We start from the raw sequence: 19288 nt of genomic DNA, 5'->3' as shown, positions 1-19288 counted from the left end.
TAAGTTGGCTTTGTCAAGGAAGTCGCCAGACCTACAAAACACTGCCGAGGTGCTGGATGCTTCTTCCAAAGGTCAGAATTAATATTGATGCTGCACAGTCAGAAAAAAAGAGGATGCTATTTGACTGTTCTTCCTTTCCCTTTGGAGAAAGGGATGGGGAGATGGCAGGCCCTTCAAAGGACACCCCCCCCCCTTTCCTGGAAGCTCAATTGGGCTTTTAAGATAAAAGACCCTTTATCAGCCACAGGTACCAATCAATCAATCAACTTTACTACAGTCATTGATCAATTCTAAAGACCAATTCTGAGACAACAGATAATAATCGAAATAAAACCAAATAATAGAAAATTGATGTGGTCAAAGGGTTGCGTGTTTTACAAAAATAATAGAACAAAATTTAGATGCATTCTATGAAATAAAATCCCAACTCAAGGCTACAATCAACAAGTCCACACATTCAAAAAGGGGAGCCTTTTCTTAAATCACCCTTTTAACATTGTTAAAGCTGATGAATGTTGCTGGCATAAAGTCTTCTGCTCCTTCCTCATCTTTCAAAACCAAAACATCTTTACTTCAGGCAGCAGCTCAAGCTAGAACGTTGATAAAAATGCAGGGTTTTTTTTAGGAAATCTTCTGTTCTGTCAATACTTTATTATATCTGCTTTAAAAATGATTAAACTGTGCCATCCAAAGCACTGGGGGAAAATACAATTAAGGTGCAATATGGTCTGTCAAAGTAATGCAGGAGTCTCATCATAGGAAATTAATGGGAGAAGATTCCCACATGAAGGCCTGCCTCGTTATGTTTCTCGAGTGTTTTTAATTGATTCGCTTATTGTGATTTTTGTATCTTTTTGTGCTGTTGTGTTAGCCACCTCAGGCATCACTGAAGTGGAATGGCAGGATGTAAATTCTATAAAACCAGCATAACATTAATCCTGTTTCACCACAAAACAGGGTGCACACTACCACTGTTGGTGTCTCTTTTCCATCAAGTCTTTTCTCCTCTATTCAAAATTGTTCAACTTCAGAAAGGGCTAGCTCTTCCCAAGAGCGACTCAGAAACAGAAGTGTCCCTATCCAAAGGATTAAAATCAAATGGTTGCCAGGATTGATGGGAAAGAGACTGATTTTTATTTGGGGAGGTGATTAAAAACCCTGGCTGGATGGGCCTAGTGCAGGGGTAGGCAACCTCGGCTCTTTTATGACTCATGGACTTCAACTCCCAGAATTTCTGAGTCAGCTATGCTCAGGAATTCTGGGAGTTGAAGTCCATGAGTCATAAAAGAGCCGAGGTTGCCTACCCCTGGCCTAGTGAATTAAATTTAATACAGGCTGTTAAACTCCCAATGGATGTGGCTTCTCCAGTTGGTGGGAGAGGTCAGGCTGGTCTCCTCTTTTCCTGGATGAAAAGGTAGTTGAGTCTCGGTAGCCCTCGGCCACCAAAGATGGATGGATCCCAAATACATGGATGTTCTCCTGGGGGTTCCTCACACTCCAAGTAAGATACTAACACCCACATGTTTACCTGCTGCACCCCTTCCAAAATCATATGAGCAAATGAACTTGTTAAGATTCTGCAGTTCTGCACTAGGGGCTCTGCTGAATAAAGAAGGGGGGGGAGAGACTGTGCCAATCAAACAGCCATGATTAAAGCCTACTAATTTAAATTTTTAATAAACCAAACACCAAAAGCGCAGGAGAACATCTTATACTAGATTAACTGAAATTCATTAGCATTCCACTGGCTTGTGAGACCCTCAAAGCTTTCTTAGAATACAGATGGGTACAGCTTCCAAGGCAAGGTTCCAGACACTGGCTGGGTTCCTCACCACGTTTCTTCTGCTAATAAATACTCTGTGGAACACCCATTCCCACACCCACCCACCCTCCCCCTCTCTCTCTCATACACATATACACAGGAAGGATCTGAGCCAGGTACAACTGACAAAGGTGTCACCTTTTCTGGTTTGCAAAGAGAAACTGATCAGTGGCCTCAGAATAGAAAGAGTTGGCAAGAAGTGACAGAACCAGTGGTGAGATTCCAATAGGTGAACAACGGGTTCTCTATGTGGATGCTGCTTCCAGAAGTCTATTCTGGGCCTGGGCCAACAAAAAATTAGCTACCGGTTCTGCCGAAGTAGTGCGAACCGGCTGAATCCCACCACTGGACAGAACGCTCCATGTTCTTCATCAGTAGAGCAAAGGAAGGCAATGCTGGACATTTTTTGTCACCAATGAAAAGACACAGACAGGAAGAGTTTGGATGGGGCTTTCCTGTCTCAGCAGCAACTGAGAAGTCAACTGGGCTGACAAGGCTGATCTGGAAGATCTCTGAGACCTGAAGACCTCTAGGATTTTCAACGGTTCAGAGGAAGGCAAACAGGAACACTCTGTAGATCATATCCTCTGCTCCAGGCCTTTGAAGCTAGCGGAGAATTTAAATTAATCTAGATTAATCCCTAGACTTATCTCAACAATTCTGTTCTTAATTCTTAGGAACAGAATCCACCAGTCAAGCCTTATTATCTGCATCCTTAAGCTAAGAATAATTTGCAACATGTATACTCAATCGGCAATCAGTTTCTTCTCATGCATGGCCTAGATGCTTCCCAATGTTCAAAATTAGATGCAAGTCATGGGTTGCGGCACCCCGAGCTGGAGATGATGCCCTTGAAAAGGGCCACAACTTCTCCTACTTTGCAGAGTTCTTTTTGGCAGAACCCTCAACACGAGGGAGAAAGCGAGTACAAAGAAACAAGAGGACTCAGGCTCGGCGGTGATGAACGGAAGCTTCAAAGTCCATCCATTCATAAGTTTTAAGCTCTTGTTGTGATTTGATTTATTCCTATGATAAAGGCTACATAAAGCTACTTTGCTGTATTTATTATTTGAGAGAAGATGGGAAAATGTTGATTTAGTCCTCCACCTGCCAGTGCTAAAGTTATAAATGTAGGAGGAAGATTGATGCAGGGGTCTTACATATTAAAATACTCACAATACAATTTGGTTTTTCCAATACACAGAGGACACAAAAAGAGCTGTTCTCTGCTGGGAGGGAAGGAGAGAGGGAGGGAGGGAGGAAGGAAGGAAAGGAGGGAGGGAAGGAAGGAAGGAAGGAAGGAAGGAAGGAAGGAAGGAAGGAAGGAAGGAAGGAAGGAAGGAAGGAAGGATTGATTTTCCAGAGCTTGGGTTTTTCCAGATGCAACAGACATCAACTCTTATAATTCCAAAGTATCACAGTACAATTAACTGGGGACAGCAGTTCATAGATAAGAATTCTAGTCAACCAAACAAAACCCCACAATAATTATTAAACCTTTAAGAGAAAGCTGGATGCGTCCAGAGCAGCGGCCCCCAACCTTTTGGGCACCAGGGACCGGTTCCATAGAGAGAGGTTTTTCTGTAGACCGGAGGGGGGGGGGGCTGGTCTCGCATGCTGTCTGCATCCCACGGAGGAGGCTTTGCTTGTTTGTGCTGCCCAGTTTCTGGCATGCTGCAGCCCGGTACCGGTTCACGGACTGAGGGTTGGGGACCTCTGATCTGGAGGTACACTCAGCCAAGGGCAGAGAAGTACGCCAAAGAGGGGTTTTGGACACTGTCATGTGGCTCATGTCCCCCTGCTCATGAACAGCAGTGTGATCCTGGGCAAGCCAGCTTTGTCCTGTAGTGTTAAACTTCACAACTAGAAAGGGTACACAGACAAAAAAGGCAGCTTTGGTCTTCTCAGCACAGGAGCCACGAGGAGACGCCAGAAGGGGAAAGCAGATCATGAAGCTTCATCAAGAAACTTTTTATCTTACCAGGAATGGCCATCTAGAGTGTCCACCCATGGACTGGCTGGGGAATTCTGGGAGTTGAAGTCCACAGGTCTTAGAGTTGCCAAAGTTGGACACCTCTGATCTAGAAGGTTATTCCTGGTGAGATAGATAAGCACCAGTTCATAGACCGGCACCATGAAGCATTGTAGAGTGGAACCTGGTGACCTTCACACAAAACTTCAAACACCAAAAGCCTGCTTGGAAGATGCAAACACCACTGGAAGATGTGCACATCATGGTAGGACAACTGACAGAAGCGATGCCTGCAATCTATGGTCTGTCAATCATTCAAGAATGCAGAATTTCCAGTGCAGCTCCTTTTTCATCCAGTTTTCCAACATATGGCAATAATTTACCCATTACCACCAGCATTGCCACCCAGTGGGAAGGGCATTCCTGCTCCTCCTTTGCCAGGAATGCAGAAAACCTCCCAGGAAGAAATACATGGCTGCTCCTGTTAATATGGAAGAGAGATCACTTGGCTAAACAAAGAGAGAAGACGGGGACGGCAGAAAAATCTAGAAGCAGCCCCCCCCCCCCGACAGGTGCCAACTGCAGTCAAGGAGAAAGAAATGGGCCTTGCATTTCAAAGCATCTGGAGGCTCTTGAGCCTCCATTCACCAATTATGGAAAGAAACTACAGGTAGTCTCAACTTATGACAATTGAGCTCAAAATTCCAGTTGCTAAGGGAGACACTTTGACCGTCATAGATATGACAGTTGTCAAGCATCCGAATTCTGATCACATGACCACGGGGATGGTGCAACGGCCGTAAGTGTGAAAAACGGTCATAAGTCGCTTTTTTCAGTGCTGTTGTAAATTCCAACAGTCACTAAACAAATCGTTGTAAGTCAAGGACTATCTGAATACCAAAGAAGATCAAAAGGAAGGACTAAATTATTTTGTATGTACAAAAACAGGAGTGCCCATTTCACGCTGGAACTCCGGTGATGCTGATGCATTTCTGGATTGAATTAGACCCTGGCATTTTTTATTTTATGTTATTTTATTTCAGTTTATTTTATTCTAGCTGCGCTGCAAAACCAAGCAGCACTTCCCTTTGGTAAACCTGATACGCTAAACTGTGTTTAGTTTTTAATTAAGCCTTTTTGCTCGTATTCTAAGAAATGTGGAGGCCTTGGGGTTTAAATGGTGGTTTTAAGCCAAGTATATGGTAAATGCCTTTTTGCATGCACCACCATTAAATATAATTACGCAGTGGGTAAAACACGTGCCACTCCAGAAATGTCATTTGGTTTTACAGTTATAAACTCATCAACATTTATCAAAACAGCGCCTGAAGACAAGAAAAAAAAAAAAAGAACTGACTACAGCAAGAGACTTATATTCTCGTCCGTCTTTGAAAAAGCAGGCTTTAAGGCAAAACAAGACAGCAAAGGAAAAAAAAGGCTTCACGTTTCATATTCTCATCTCCTTGACTGAAATGTTAATTCCCTCTTACAGGTCTGAATGCAGCAAAGGAAAGAAATATTAAATTTATGACATCTGGGGAAGAGAATGGCATCCTCCTTGAAGAACAAAGGGGAGCCCAGAAGAGGAATCTACAAAGCCCACCCAACACAGCGAAAGAAAGAGGGGGACCCAGTTCCAAAAGGAAGCTGGACATGACCCGTTTCCATGACCAGAAATCTCACCGCGTGGCTCTCTGCCCCTGGACCTGAGTGTGGAATCTCCTTGCTCATCGGGGACTCCGATGGGCATGGGCTGTTGCCTACAAGAGAAGTTCCACAAAGGAGCAAGGCTTGCTCTTAGTCCGAGACTCATTTAAGGGACCAGCCAAAGCATACACCACCCTTCTCCATTCAGAACTACAGAATAACAGAGTTGGAAGGAACCTTGGAGGTCTTCTAGTCCAACTCTCTGCTCAGGCAGGAAGCACTCTACCATTTTAGATAGATAGTAGTCCAACCTCTTTTTAGAAACCTCCAGTGATGGAGCACCCACAACTTCTGGAGGCAGCCATTCCGTTGATGAATTGTTCTGTCAGGAAATTTCTCCTTAGTTGCTTCTCTTCTTGTTTAGTTTCCATCCATTGCTTCTTGTCCTGCCTTCTGGGGCTTTGGAGAAGGAGCGTTGACTTACCTGAACGCCTCAGCATGATGATGAAGAATCCACCAATGGGTTATTTCAGTCCTCCTGCCCAATCAGACTAAGTTGTCAAGTTGTCACGCCCCTCCTTGTCTGGGACTTCCCAGTTTCATCGACGGCGTAGCCAATGACAACAGTTTGATGTGATGACTCTCAAAGCAGGTACAAGGAAGAAGACAACAATCCCCTGACATGGACCTAACTGACCTCTAGACGGGTGGTGGTGGTGGTGGTGGTGTGTGTGGATTCTTCATCATCATGCTGAGAAGAGGCGTTCAGGTAAGTCAACGCTCCTTCTCCAAAGCCCCACCCTGTCATGAAAAGTACACAGGTCCTTCCTGATCGATAAGGCAGCCAGTTCCGAAATATGCCTGGCAGAGGTAATGGCTATTAGGAAGGAGACCTTGAGAGACAGGTACCTCAAGGAACATGTTCTAATTGGTTCGAAGGGAGATGAGGTTAGAGCCTGCAGAACCCGGGGTAGGTCCCAAGAGGGATACTTATGAACTGCAGGTGGTCTAATATTGGTGACACCCTTAAGGAAGGAATGGATCTTGGGGTGTTGAGACAGAGACTCTGAAGAGTCCCAGGAAAACACCATGGAAAGGGCCGCTAGCTGTCTGCAGATGGTGTTGGGCGACAATCCCTTGTTGACGCCCTCCAACAAGTAATCTAAAAGTTTCGGAATGGTTACCTGAGACAGACTCATGATTCTTGTCGCACCAGTGACAGAAATTCCTCCATGTATGGTCGTAAATACAATTAGTCGCCGGTCTCCTAGCAGCCTGGATCATATCGATCACCCCTGACAAATATGACTCTCGAGTCAGGGTGCGGCATTCAAATGCCAGGTGGTCAACTGGAGCCATTGGGGGTCTGGAGGCTGAAGATCCCCCTGCGTCCACCATATGCGACTGTCTGGGATCCTCCACGGGTTTGATACGGAGAGACTTACCAGATCTGCGAACCATGGCCTCCTGGGCCAGTGAGGAGCAATGAAGATTACTTCCGCTTGTTCCTCTAGGATCTTCCTGACAACTGCCGGAAGCAGAGGCAGTGGGAGAAAAGCGTATAAGAGGCCTTGCAGCCACTGGCTACATAAGGCATCCGTCCCTTCCGCTCCCCGAGAGGGGAACCGAGAAAAGAATCTAGGCAGCTGGGTGTTTTCTGGCGAGGCGAACAGGTTCACTATCGGATGACCGAATCCGTCCGAGATCTCCCTGAAGACATCCGGGTGCAACCTCCACTATGAATGGTCTACTATGGATCTGCTGAGGAAGTCTGGCTGCCGATTCGCCTCTCCTGAAATGTGCTGGGCCCTGATGGAGTGCAGGTTGCTCTTTGCCAAAAGAGCCCAATGCTCGAGCCTCCACCATGAGAGACTTGGACCGTGTGCCCCCTTGTCGGTTCACGTGAGCTTTTGCAGCCACGTTGTCCGTCAGGACCAGCACATGTTGCCCTTTGAGTACGGCATGGAAATGTTTGAGAGCTAGGTGGATCGCTCTGAGCTCCAACCAATTTATGCTGTGCCTCAGGTCTGATTGTGACCACTGACCCTGAGCCATCTGGGTTTGGAGGTGTGCTCCCCAACCGAAGAGACTAGCGTCTGTGGTCACACTGATGCGATGAGGCTCTTTGAAAAGAGTCCCCTTGTGAATGGCCGAGGTTGTCCACCAGCCGAGAGAGAGACACACCTGACGAGGGACGCACACCAACTGGTTGGAGGTACTGGTGTGTTGCCTCTGGTATGGGAGCAGAAACCACTGGAGGGTCCGAGCATGCAATTGGGCCCATGGCACTATCGCTATGCAGGATATCAATTTTCCCACGACCTGGGAAAGGAGAGCCAATGACACAGCCCTGCTCCTGCATACCCTGAGTGCCAGGTCTCTGATACTCCTGCGCCTCTCCTCCAACAGATACATGTGACAGGAGTCTGTGTCTATTACCGCGTCTAAGTGTAACAGATGGGTCGAGGGAATTGTCTGGCTCTTTTTGAAATTTATCAAGAACCCGTGGTTCTGCAGAGTCCTGATCGTGAGGGCCAAATCCGACTGGGCGGTGGAGACTGATTGTGATTGAATCAGTATATCGTCCAGGTAACACTGGACACGCACCAGAACCAATCTTAAATGAGCTGCCAGTACCGACCCTGGGGGCGGAGGAGAGGCCGAATGGGAGAGCCCTGTACTGGAAATGGCGGTTGAGATAACAAAACCGCAGATACCTGCGATGTGCCAGGAGGATGGGAATGTGCAGGTATGCCTGATACTGCTCAAAATGGAATGTAACGTTTGCATCTTGAACCTCTGGTATTGTAGGTGGAGGTTTAGCCCCTTGAGGTCGAGGATTGCCCTCCATCCCCCTGAGGATTTGGGGACTACAAATAGAATGGAATAATATCCCAGTCCCGCCTGATTCAGGGGAACCTCCTCTATGGCCTTGATGCTGAGTAAGTGTTGAATGGCATCTTCCATGAGCCCTCTTTTTATTGAATTTCTCGTGGCTGGACAAGACACAAAATGGTCTACGGGCCTGGATTTGAACTCCAGGGACAGGCCTTCTCTTATGGTACGCAGAACCCAGGAGTCCGTGGTAGTGCTTTCCCATTGGCGTATGAAAAAACTGAGTCTGCCGCCAATGGGGGGAGCCCCTTCCGAGTCACTTGGTGCGGCGGAAGGGACGATCGTCCCTGCCATGAAAGGAAGACTTGTCCTGGGTCTGATACTGGGACTGGTCCCTGTAGTTTGGTCTATCAAAGGAACGTTCTGGTTTAGGCACTGCGGGCCGGTAGGGTTGCCCTGTCTCTGCCGCAGCTCCAGTCCAAAAGGACTGACGCCGTCCATAGGGGAGAAAGCGCCTGCTGGCCCTCCTCGTCAAATGGGAAATGACTTTTTGTTTTTGTTTGTTCTCAATAAGGTACGGGGTCAATGCCTCCCCAAACAAATTGCCTCCCTTGAAGGGAGCGGTGGCCACTCGCCACTTATGTTTACTCTTGGCCCTCCAATTCTTAAGCCAGAGTAGCCTTTGGGCGACTACGCCGGAGGCCATAGCCCAGGCCGAGTGTTTGGCAGCATATAAAGACACATCTGCCATATATTCAGACGTCGCTATGAGCTTAGTCAGATCCTGGGGGATTCTGATCTCCTCCAGGGGAATTCTATCCTGCAACTGTCTAAGCCAGGTAAGGGAGATTCTGACAAAGGTTGCCACCTTCGCTGCCCAAGCAGATGCCATGTGAACTTTGCATAATGCCAGTTCGGATTTCTTATCCTCTGCCTTAAGGGCATCTGAAACATCTGCAGAGAGACTGGCTGTTGAAAAAAGTGGGGCTAGAGTTTCATCCACTTTGGACAGTAAGTCAGTCATGTTTTGGGCCATATCTACAATCTTGCGCTCGGCCACTCCCTGGGAGGGCTGAGCTGCCGGTGATTCCCATTGTCCCTGAATGTTCTTCAGGAATAGGGGGGGGCAGGGTATTTGTAGGTGTTTGACTACAGGTTCAGCTAACAGAGGGTTTGTGTCCTGAGCTGTGGAACCCTGTGGGGTGGGAACAGGATCGGAGGAGAGCTTACCCGCTGCACAGGCCCTGCACAGCAAAGAAGGAAAGAGAGATGTATTGAAGAGCTCTGCCATGGGTTGGGAGTCTAGTGCGGGCTCCTCACAATCTGACCATCTGTCTGCACCATCGTCATAATCCAATTCATATGAGGAATCAGATTCAGGGGAGTGTGAGGCCGAGACCATGCCTGAACGATCCAGTATGGGTCGTGTTGAAGTAGCGGGTGCTGATGAGGGGCCCAGAATAGGTGACGATTAATGATGACCCAATGATGCCATGGCTTGAAGGACCGCCTGCAAGATCATCGATTGTAGCTGGTCTGTAAAGGACGGCTCTAGCGCAGGCCGTAGCCCCGCAGCTGTTGGAGTGAATGACGCTGTTGGTGCCGTAGATGGGCCTGGAGCGTCGAGGTCCTCCCCAAACAGGGGTGGTCCTCCCTGACCAACGGTCTGAAATGAGACCTGCTGTTGTCTACGCTCCAGTGACCAGGTTCCCGATGAAGATAGCAGTTGCGTTCCTGCCCCTGGGCTTGCTGGTGTGGGGAGCGGAGATATGCGTTCTTGCCCAGCTGACAAACGTTGTGCTCGGGAGAATTGCTTCTCCAGGGCTCTGTGTTTGCGCTCAGCCTGCTTATCGCTTGTCTTACAGCCTTCCTGCCATATTTGGCTTTGGCTTTGGCCTTTCCCTTGGGTGCTTCAGGAGCCGAGGCGGCTTGTTTGGATTGGGCATCCGTGCCCAGAGGCTGTGGCTCAGTGTTGTCTGCCATGTTGATCAAGAGGCGCCCCAGATGGGAGTTTGGAACTGACTCGCTCTGCAAGAGATGGCCCCTGGGAGAGGGACTGACTTTGTGTTGATTAACGTGAGCCGGCCCACTGGCTAAACCGGACTCACATTGGACGCAGCAAGGCACTCGTCACCAGGACAATAGAGAAAACTGTATGTAAGCCCTGAGGCGTAAAATGTAACAAATCACACGCGTCTCACAATAGTGGCAATGGTCAGGTCCAGCAGCCAACCACTAGATGCAGAGTGGCAGATGCTAAGGCGATGTTAGATGAGCGAGGCCTAATTTTGTCTTAGCACCACTTTAGTTGGAACCACAAAACTTGTTATGATTGTGATATCTCCTGAATTTGGAATTAGACCTCCAGGAAAAATCTAAACTTAAGACCAGAGTGAATCCACAACAATTTTATACATGCCTATCTATGAGAATTCTAAATTTAAATGTATGTATTTTTGGTTATCTACAGTCTATCTAACTAGAAGTGAAAGTAAAGTAAGCTCCCAAAATGGCGACCACAGCTGGCGAACCTGCTGGAAGCTTCCTTATACAGCTTCCCCAAAATGGTGGACGCCCTGAACCCAGGAGGGAAGGATGGAGTGACTGACAATCAAGATTTGGTAATCTGAATCAATAACTCTCCTGAGCCTCCCGGATCCAAAGATTGGGGGGGAATCTAGCAATTCGCACCTAACTGTTGTTGGGTGCAACGGTGCAAGCTACGCTTGCGAGGCCTGCATCGGTCCGAAGGCAGCTGGAGCAAAAAATGTAAAAAAGCCTTTATTGTTCCCCGCAGTGCTTGCGATCCCTTCAGCTCTGTCTATCAGCCTTCCGGAAATCTTCGAGGAAGGTCTTAAGGCTGAACGGGCCCGAAATGGCGGCCGCGAGTTAGGGAATGCCGACTGAGCCCGGTCCTAAATATGAGGCCACATGGCCTGAAAATGACGGCCGCAAGGGGAACCGGCAACTTCTGAGGGGAAAACAGCTCCGCTAAAGACAGGGGTAAAAAAAAATCAGCCCCTTTTAACAACGGAGAGCTGAGAATGAGCTCAGCCCTGAGTTTTGGGGAAAAAACCTACACCTCCCCCCCTTTAAGGAAGGGAGGAATATTATGTTCCTCCCCTGTTGAGAAAAAGGGGAATAAAGTTCAAAATTCCCTGTGAGGGGGAATTATCAGAGGCTAGGAACCCCTAATTCACCAATCTAAAGAATCCACCAATGCTTTTAAATAGATTTAGTATAACCTGCAATGCAATCAACCTGAGAGTCAAGATATCACGTCCTCATGGGCGAAAGACTAAGATGAAACCGGGAGGTCCCAGACGAGGGGCGTGACAACTTGACAACTTAGTCTGATTGGGCAGGAGGACTGAAATAACCCATTGGTGGATTCTTCAGTCATCATGCTGGAGAAGAAAGGGATTGACCTGCCTCCTCTCTGTGGCAGCCCCTCAAACACTGGAAGATGGCTATCATGTCATCCCTCATCCTTTTCATTCAACTTGACATACTCGATTCCTACACGTGTATGTTTTAACCTCCAGTCTCCATTCTAATAGCAAAGTCAGGCGCCAAGGACATATCAGTTTGCAACTAGGAGGATGCATCCTTGTGTTCCCACCACAACCAGGAGGAGCAACTCAGTCACTAAGCTAAATGGCCGCTAAGTCAACCCACAACTGTGCTTACAATCTTCAGCTTTCCTTTCTTTACAGGCCTCCAAAGATTGTCAGTGCCAGGAAGTTGCTTTTTCATCATTGACATAACTGTGAATGGTCGCTAAACGAGGCAGTTGCTAAAAGAGGACCACCTGTAAAATTAGGGCTTTGTGAGCTTCTAGAAGTCACAGAATATGTTCTAGCTCCTTCTAGAGGAATGTGGAAAACCAGGAGCCCAAGATGGCAACCCCACGAAGTGGGTCTCACACACAAACGTGAACCCCATCCTCATAAGCAAGAGCTATTCACCTATTTTTAAATACACAAAGGCACCAAGTGGACGAGGCCACGGGTCTGTTTCGTAGCCCTCTGTGCAAAGCATCTGAAGGAATATTTTGCAAAGCAGGTTGGCACGAGCAAAGCAGGGGTGTGCGGCTTGTGCCCATATGCTTGGCATCCCTTTGGATCGTTGCACAGTCCCAGGGCTTAATAACTGCCTGCTTCCCTTGTTTACTGGCTAAGATGCAGCCTCAAAACTGTGGCAGTGAATCGGAAAGCAGGAGCTTTAAAAGGGTGATGCCCAATATTAGACTTTCCCTTTTTAGAGCGACCTTGATCACCTGGGGAGTTTTGTAGCCCAGAAGAAGAAAACAGCTGGAGGAGAGAAGCAAGATTTACTTCTTGGCTGGGAACTCTTTGTGAATATTTGTGGATTAATACAGAAATAAAAATAATAGTGATTCACATGCAATATGCCATCTCCAGAACATCTGGAAATGAAGTCTTCTGCTAAAGCTGTTCCAGGCTGAAAGGGGAGAGGTTTCAGACAGAAACAGCCTCTTTGCTAGACTCTGAAAGGGTTCAAGGTAGGATCAGTGGGAATCTAGCAATCAGCTTCAGACTTCCCCATTTCACTCCTTTGGCTGCTAAGCATTTTCTTTCTTAGAAGAAACATCTAGCCAGGGTCACCAGGTCCACAAAGAAAGCTAGCAGATATCATGAAGCCAGGAGTTTAATCTCACTGAACCTGTTTTGCATTGCTAGTTTAACCTCTCTCTGCAAACTAATAAAATAAAAAAGGAAGAGAAAGGAAAACAAGAGTTCATGTTTGTATATCCAGACTACATGTCCCCTCATGACTATGCAGTTCTACTAACAGCATCATCTGTCTAGAAATGCCGCTCAATTCCCACAGTCAGAGCTAGACCAGGCCTTGGAAGCCTCCTAGAAACACTTCTAGAGCAATTTGCTTCTGGATACAAGAAATGCAGAAGAGAGTGACTCCCTCCCCCAAGAGATAGACTATCCTATCTCTTCTTGAAAACTAAGCCCCACTGATGGGAATTACCTAGGAACTGGGGAGGGAAGCTGCCCTGGAAAATTGGATCTATTGTCCCAATATTTTTCTTAAAAACTGGCTCCAAATATGGTCATTGATCCATTCACTAACTCTGGGCCACTTACAGGCTATGATTTGTTGTTAATTAAACTTGTATGCTGCCAAACTCTCAATGGTTCTGAGTGCCTTCTGATTTATCTGTCATTTACTGTTCATTTATGCTTCTTGGGTTTTTCTGTAACCACAGCAACCCTGATCTTCTCCTCCTGTTTTCCTCAACTTCTCTTCCTCTGGAGAGCTCCCAGCATCTTCTTAATAGAGTCGAAACCTTTCGGAGAAGCCATCCATTCTTGGGAAAAGGGATGCCCCTAGATGGGTTTTGAAGGGTTTTCTCCTCCTGCTGAAACGGTTCACCGGCACCCGCTCTAGACCTCATCAAGCATCGCTTGGAATTTTCATTGTGATTGGGGTTCATTCATGTCTAAACCATGACTGGGCCTCCAAAAACGAAAGAAACATCATGGCTTGCACAATAAACGAGGTGTCAAGGTTATCTTTCACTTTATTTGTGGGTGACCATTGTTTATTTTATTTATTGGAGTTTATTTTAGAGAGGAGCCCAAGAGGGTCTCTTTGAGACAAACAGAAGAACCCTCCATCAGAAGACAATGGAGATACCCCTGTTTAAAGCTCAACATTCCTTCTTTATATCCAGCTGAAAGCCATATTTTTTTTAAAAAACAACAACTCCTCACTGAGCTTATTAGAGGCAATTTTCAATTTATTCTACCTTCTCAGAGTCATGCGGCATTTAAAACACAGGCAGTTATCCATTTCATGAACAAAAGTGGAAGAAGATTATTTATCTGCATTAACTGTATTTAATTTCAGGGCTTTCTGACTCATAACTTTAAAATGAAGAAAAGAAAAAAGAAATATATAACTGTTCTTTCTTTAAAAAACCTTACAGCTTCTATGCAGTGATTATATAATGTGTCAAAGGATGCTTTAATTCTCACTCTTAGAGGTTAAGGAATGGCTATTGTGGAGCAGCTGAGACACTCTCACTCAATCCATTTGACATTTCAGGTGTAGTGTGTGCTTATTAAACAAGAGATTGGCAAGGCAGGGGAATTAGGGGATCCACTGATCGTGGCAATGGCTGGCAGTCCCTTGGCAAGGTGGTTTGGCAGCAAAGGGGGTGACGGGCAGAGAAATCAGGTTCACCACCAGGGTCACACCACTGCATACCTGTCAGGTTGCTACACTTTCACAAGGGCATTGCAGAATTGGCAAATTCAGAAAAGAAGGCACCCACAAGCAACACCCCAAACTCCAGGCAATGACACATTGACAAAAATATCTAAACTCATGCATGATTCAGAGAAACGGAGGGGGAGGATCTGGTTCCTTCGCTGATCATGCCAGAACCTAGCAGAAGTCAAACAGGAAGGACTTCTTTCCACAGCACCAGTCTCACTAGTTCCTAGTCTGTCACAACAACTGCCCAGCTTGAAAAGGGGGACGGACTTACAAATGGAGGAAGAGAGCCAAGGCTACTTTCTTTCGTGTTGCCACATTGTGTTGATAGGCCTCACCCACCAGCACTAAGAAAGTTGTATCTGCCTTGTATCCTGCTTGTGAGCTTTTCCAGGCATTGTTTGGTTTGCAGAAACAGGATCCTGGGCCAGCCAGGTCTCAGCTGCGTCTAACACGGGACTCCAAAGATAGTCAACATCTCATAGCAGAGCAGCAAGGAGAAGTCAATGTGAAACTGGCACCTCTTTGTCTTCCAATAATTCACAGTCGTGAATGAGGTCTTACTAGAGGATGCATTATTACAACAGACTCACGAATTGTGAGGTTTTCTGGGCCTGCTGTTTTTTACCACTTCCTAAAGTAGAAACGGGATTCTGCTGTACCCCTGAGAAGGGCAGCTGCAGACCCAGAGCATCTTCAGGAACAGCTGCACATGTTGACCCAGCATCCATCGAGAGGAAAGGGTTACTTCAGATGGGGAGAACAGCCAAAAGGAAAGCCAGACCTTGGAAACGAGAAGAAGCTACAGAGCAATGTACAGAATTAAAGTGGCCACTCGTGACATCTGTAAACTGCCAACAGCCACTTAATATAATCAACTTTCAGATGGAACGATGAATCAGGACAAGCTCACTTTCAATAAAGTGACAGGAAATGCCAGCTGCTTTTTGCTGTATTACAGTTGCAGAAACGGCGTCTGGCGTGAGGAGGCAATTCAGTCGAAGGGCACTGTGGAACAGGAGCTTGCAAATCACGAAGGATGCTCTGCCCAGGTTCTTCAGGAGAAAAATTGGAACTTGGAAGAAGTTTGAGGGAGGAAGGATGGAAGGTTTCACACACTTTTTAAAAATAACGGTACTATGTTCTTTTTAAAAGAAGACAAAAATGATGTAAAGTAAGAAAGGAAAAAGAAAGAGAAAGAGATCAAAGCGAAAAATTCAAGAAGTGGGGGAGGAAGTAAGGCCGGCTGGGGAATTCTGGGAATGGGCACTCACACATCTTAAAGTTGTCACTAGTCTAGGCAATTTCTCTAGTAGCATATGCCAACAATACATCATTTTCACACACTTTACAGGAATTTATTATGTTACACTTTTGAATGTTTTCCCCAATCTTCCCAAGCCCCCTCAGGATTACATATTCCAGAGTTCCCCTGGGAATTATTGAGTTAATCCCAACCTCCCTGTAGGCCTGGAGGTTATCCAAGGCTCTTCCTCCCCAGAGGCCTCCAACTCATGATCCTATAATAGCTTTCTGAGGTCCACAACAGTAATTTGTAGGGCTGAAAACACAAACCAGAAAGTCACAGTGCTGAGTGTTATGCCAACCTGCAGGCTGGGAGGATCGACCTGCCCACTGACCGCCCAACAAGAGGGGGGACAGCTCTTGTGCCAAGCACCCCTTCCATCCCCCGTGGTGGGCACTGCTTCTGAGGCAGCATCGCATCCTCTCAGCAAGGGACAGGGGCAGGAGAGGCAGGGCCAGGAAAGACCAGCCAGCAGAGCGAGATACGTTTCTCACCCTGATCAAGAATTAGAGGTTCCCCAAGACAGAGTCAGCTTGCACCACCTCACAGGACAGGAGCCTCCTCCTACTCTTAGCACTAAATATGGGGGAGGAAATGGTCCAGGCACTGACTCCTTACTTTTAGTAAGTAGAGGGCCTGTGAGGTGCTTCATGCCCTCTGAGCTTGGTTGTTTTCTTGCAGACATTTCAATACCCAGCTAGGCAATCTCATCAGAGCTATACCTGTGAGAATGCTTCTGTCTTAACCCTAACCTTAACCTTAACCAACATAGACAATGACCAAGAGCTCTGAGAAGCTTGTTTGGTGGATTATCAGTGGCTACAGATGGCCAGGGAAAGCTACGGAGGGCTGAGGCTGACTCAGAGGGGGGAGATGTGGACCACCAGGCTCAGCCAGCCCCCCCCCCTGCACCCGCCCTTCTAGGCCATGAGCAAGAAAAAGAACCAGGAAAAGTCAGAGCTGAGCAAGAAGGAAGGAGAACAAGAGCAGCAGCTCTTAATGGGATGGTTTGCCTAGATTAAATCCTTCTACACACGATCTCGGAACAAATGTTACACAACAACCTAGGAATGCAGCCAAAGACGGGTGTTCCGCCTAATGAAAAACGCCGCCTATGAAGCAGCCAAAGTGAAATGGCTGTTCAGCAACTCAGCTTCCCAATAAAGATAACAAATGCACGTTTGTTGACAGGGCCTGATTTTCCTCTGTTTCATAATTTTTCACTCATTAGAGATTTTCCTGTCAATATTGTGGCTCTCAGGCTAATTCTCGGGCAGCACTCTTGGCAAGTGGCGCTTCAGGCACCCTTCCAATCGGTGAGTTAGGTCCTCATGCAGAGGAAAAGCAGCCGGGAGAGACATGGGGACTCCTGGCCTTTCTCCGCCTCCTTGAAAGGAATCGCCCAAATCCGGGACTTCACATCTGGGGCAATGGCTCAATTCGGTCAACGGCTCAATGGAAAAGATACATCTGGGACACGTCTAGGTAGCCTTGCTGTACTGGTGCAGCTCGGTCCCCGGCCTCAAAAGCCAGACCGTAGCCGTCCCATTATTTTACATGTTGCCATATTTCTACTCCACTGATCCATCCTGCAGGGGTAATTATTAAGCATTTATGATTTTTTTCCTCACTGTTGATGCTTGGGCTAAGAATTCCTTTACAGAATTCCATGCTAATGAAAAATCCATGCCAACTTCTCGTGGCCTGAACTAACACGAAATATCATGGGAGAAAGAACACCAGCTGAACTGAGTGCTATCCCTGATCCCAGCAACAGATCCCCCCCGGATCCCACATCCCTGCAGACAGCTGTTCAGACTCCCCCATGGGAAGGGAAGCAAACCACCTCTGGAGCCAGTTGGTTCCTCATTGTCCACCTCTTTCTGGAAGAGCCAATTTCCTGCAATGTTAGGCCAAAATCTACTCCTGCCATTTTCTTTCGTGAGCTTTCGTCCTGCTTCTGGCCCAGCTGCTAAACACCACAACTGAAGGTAATAATCTTGACTGCTCTTGGTCTTCTCTTCTCCGGGTGCAACCTAGCTAACTCTCTTTCCTTCTAGGATGTAGTTTTCTGCCACTTCACCCATCTGGTTATCTTCTAAATCCTTCTCTGGATTTGGTTCATGTTATCATACTTCCATTTTAAAACAGCAATTCTTGGTGCTGAGGACTGTAGATTAGAAGTGGCACAAAGAGTAAACACACCTCATCGCTGGGAAAGGTAAGCTGGGATCTCAATTGTTCACCACACAATTCAGCTGTCCATTCTGTGTGCCTGTCGTCCTGTAAGGGCCCAAAGCAGGGGTCTTTATAGTAAGTAGGGACCAAACTGCATCTATTCACAGCTGTCACTTTCCCATCCCTGGGCTGGATGGATGAAAGAAGGCTGAAGCTGGGAAGGTGTTTGCACCACCAATAGCCAGCTCTCAGATGATGACGATGGGGCTTAAAAGATGGTCAAAATCAAAGCATCTCTTTCAGGAATAAAGGACGCCTTCAATTTTGTGCAGTCTATTTAATTGAAAAACTAATTCTAATTGAACTGCTTTTGCCAAAGCCAAACAATCATTCTGGAAATCTCCATCATGGAATCAGTAAAGAAATGCAGAGCTCTGAGGGGCCTCCATCTCCAGCTGCCTTCAGCAAAATGGCAGGTTTAGATCATGGACCTTCGATCTGATTTTGGATGCGCAGCCAGCTGATGAAGAGTGGGCTGGGTTGCTGGTGAGGATGGTCTTTTGTGATTATGAAACAAGCATCTGAGGTTCTAGGATTACTGAGTTTTCTGAAAAAGGTGGTCCTGCCTGGCTCTGGAGACCTTCACTTGGTCCTCTTGCTTCCTCTCCTTATGTTGAGCAAGAACAAGGTTTTCTGCTGTGCCACCTGCCAATTCTGATCCACTGATAAGATAAATTGGGAAATAATAATTTTGTTGTGCAAATTGAAGTGGGGGGGGGGAACCAGAACTGAATGCAAATACCTAAAGAGCTGTTCTGAATACTATAATTGCTCTAAAGAGAAGATTAGCACCAGGCACATTTTTACACCCATAATTTAACTTACAGGAGGCTCCAGTATTTCCTCCTCCTCCTCTTCTCCTGCAACAGATAAGCTAATCATTGTATTCGTTCCTCCAGAGTTTTGCCAAAAGAGAAATCTTTTTCTGGAAGCAATATCATTTTGCGTTTGAAAAGATACAAAAAAGACTAATGCATGAAATAAAATTTGGATTCAGTTACTAAAAGCATCAACCTGCTTATCAATCTGAAAGCAGCATCTTTAAAGGTCAGGAAAGAATGAAAATCAGATACTCGTTCCCATTCCCGGCAAACAGGCTCCCTGCTCAGAAAGCCTCACTACGTGACCTTTCCCTCACAAAGAGAGCAGGTCTCTCACACACTCACTTCCAGCCCCCTTCGCAAAGCAAATGCGCCCAAATAGCCCTGTT

At 46.7% G+C, this 19288-nt stretch overlaps 1 protein-coding gene across 11 annotated transcripts in view; it reads right to left on the bottom strand.

Moving 5' to 3' along the window:
• Positions 1–19288, bottom strand: part of CADM1 (cell adhesion molecule 1) — a 233240-nt gene that overhangs the window by 67898 nt on the left and 146054 nt on the right. The gene's annotated exons all lie outside the window — the stretch shown is intronic.

This window comes from Crotalus tigris, unplaced genomic scaffold, assembly GCF_016545835.1.
Source record: "Crotalus tigris isolate CLP2741 ecotype Arizona unplaced genomic scaffold, ASM1654583v1 scf7180000018340.3345759, whole genome shotgun sequence".
Taxonomy (NCBI): domain Eukaryota; kingdom Metazoa; phylum Chordata; class Lepidosauria; order Squamata; family Viperidae; genus Crotalus; species Crotalus tigris.
Note: the sequence above shows the minus strand (reverse complement) of the source record. Positions and strands in the feature narration are given on the sequence as shown.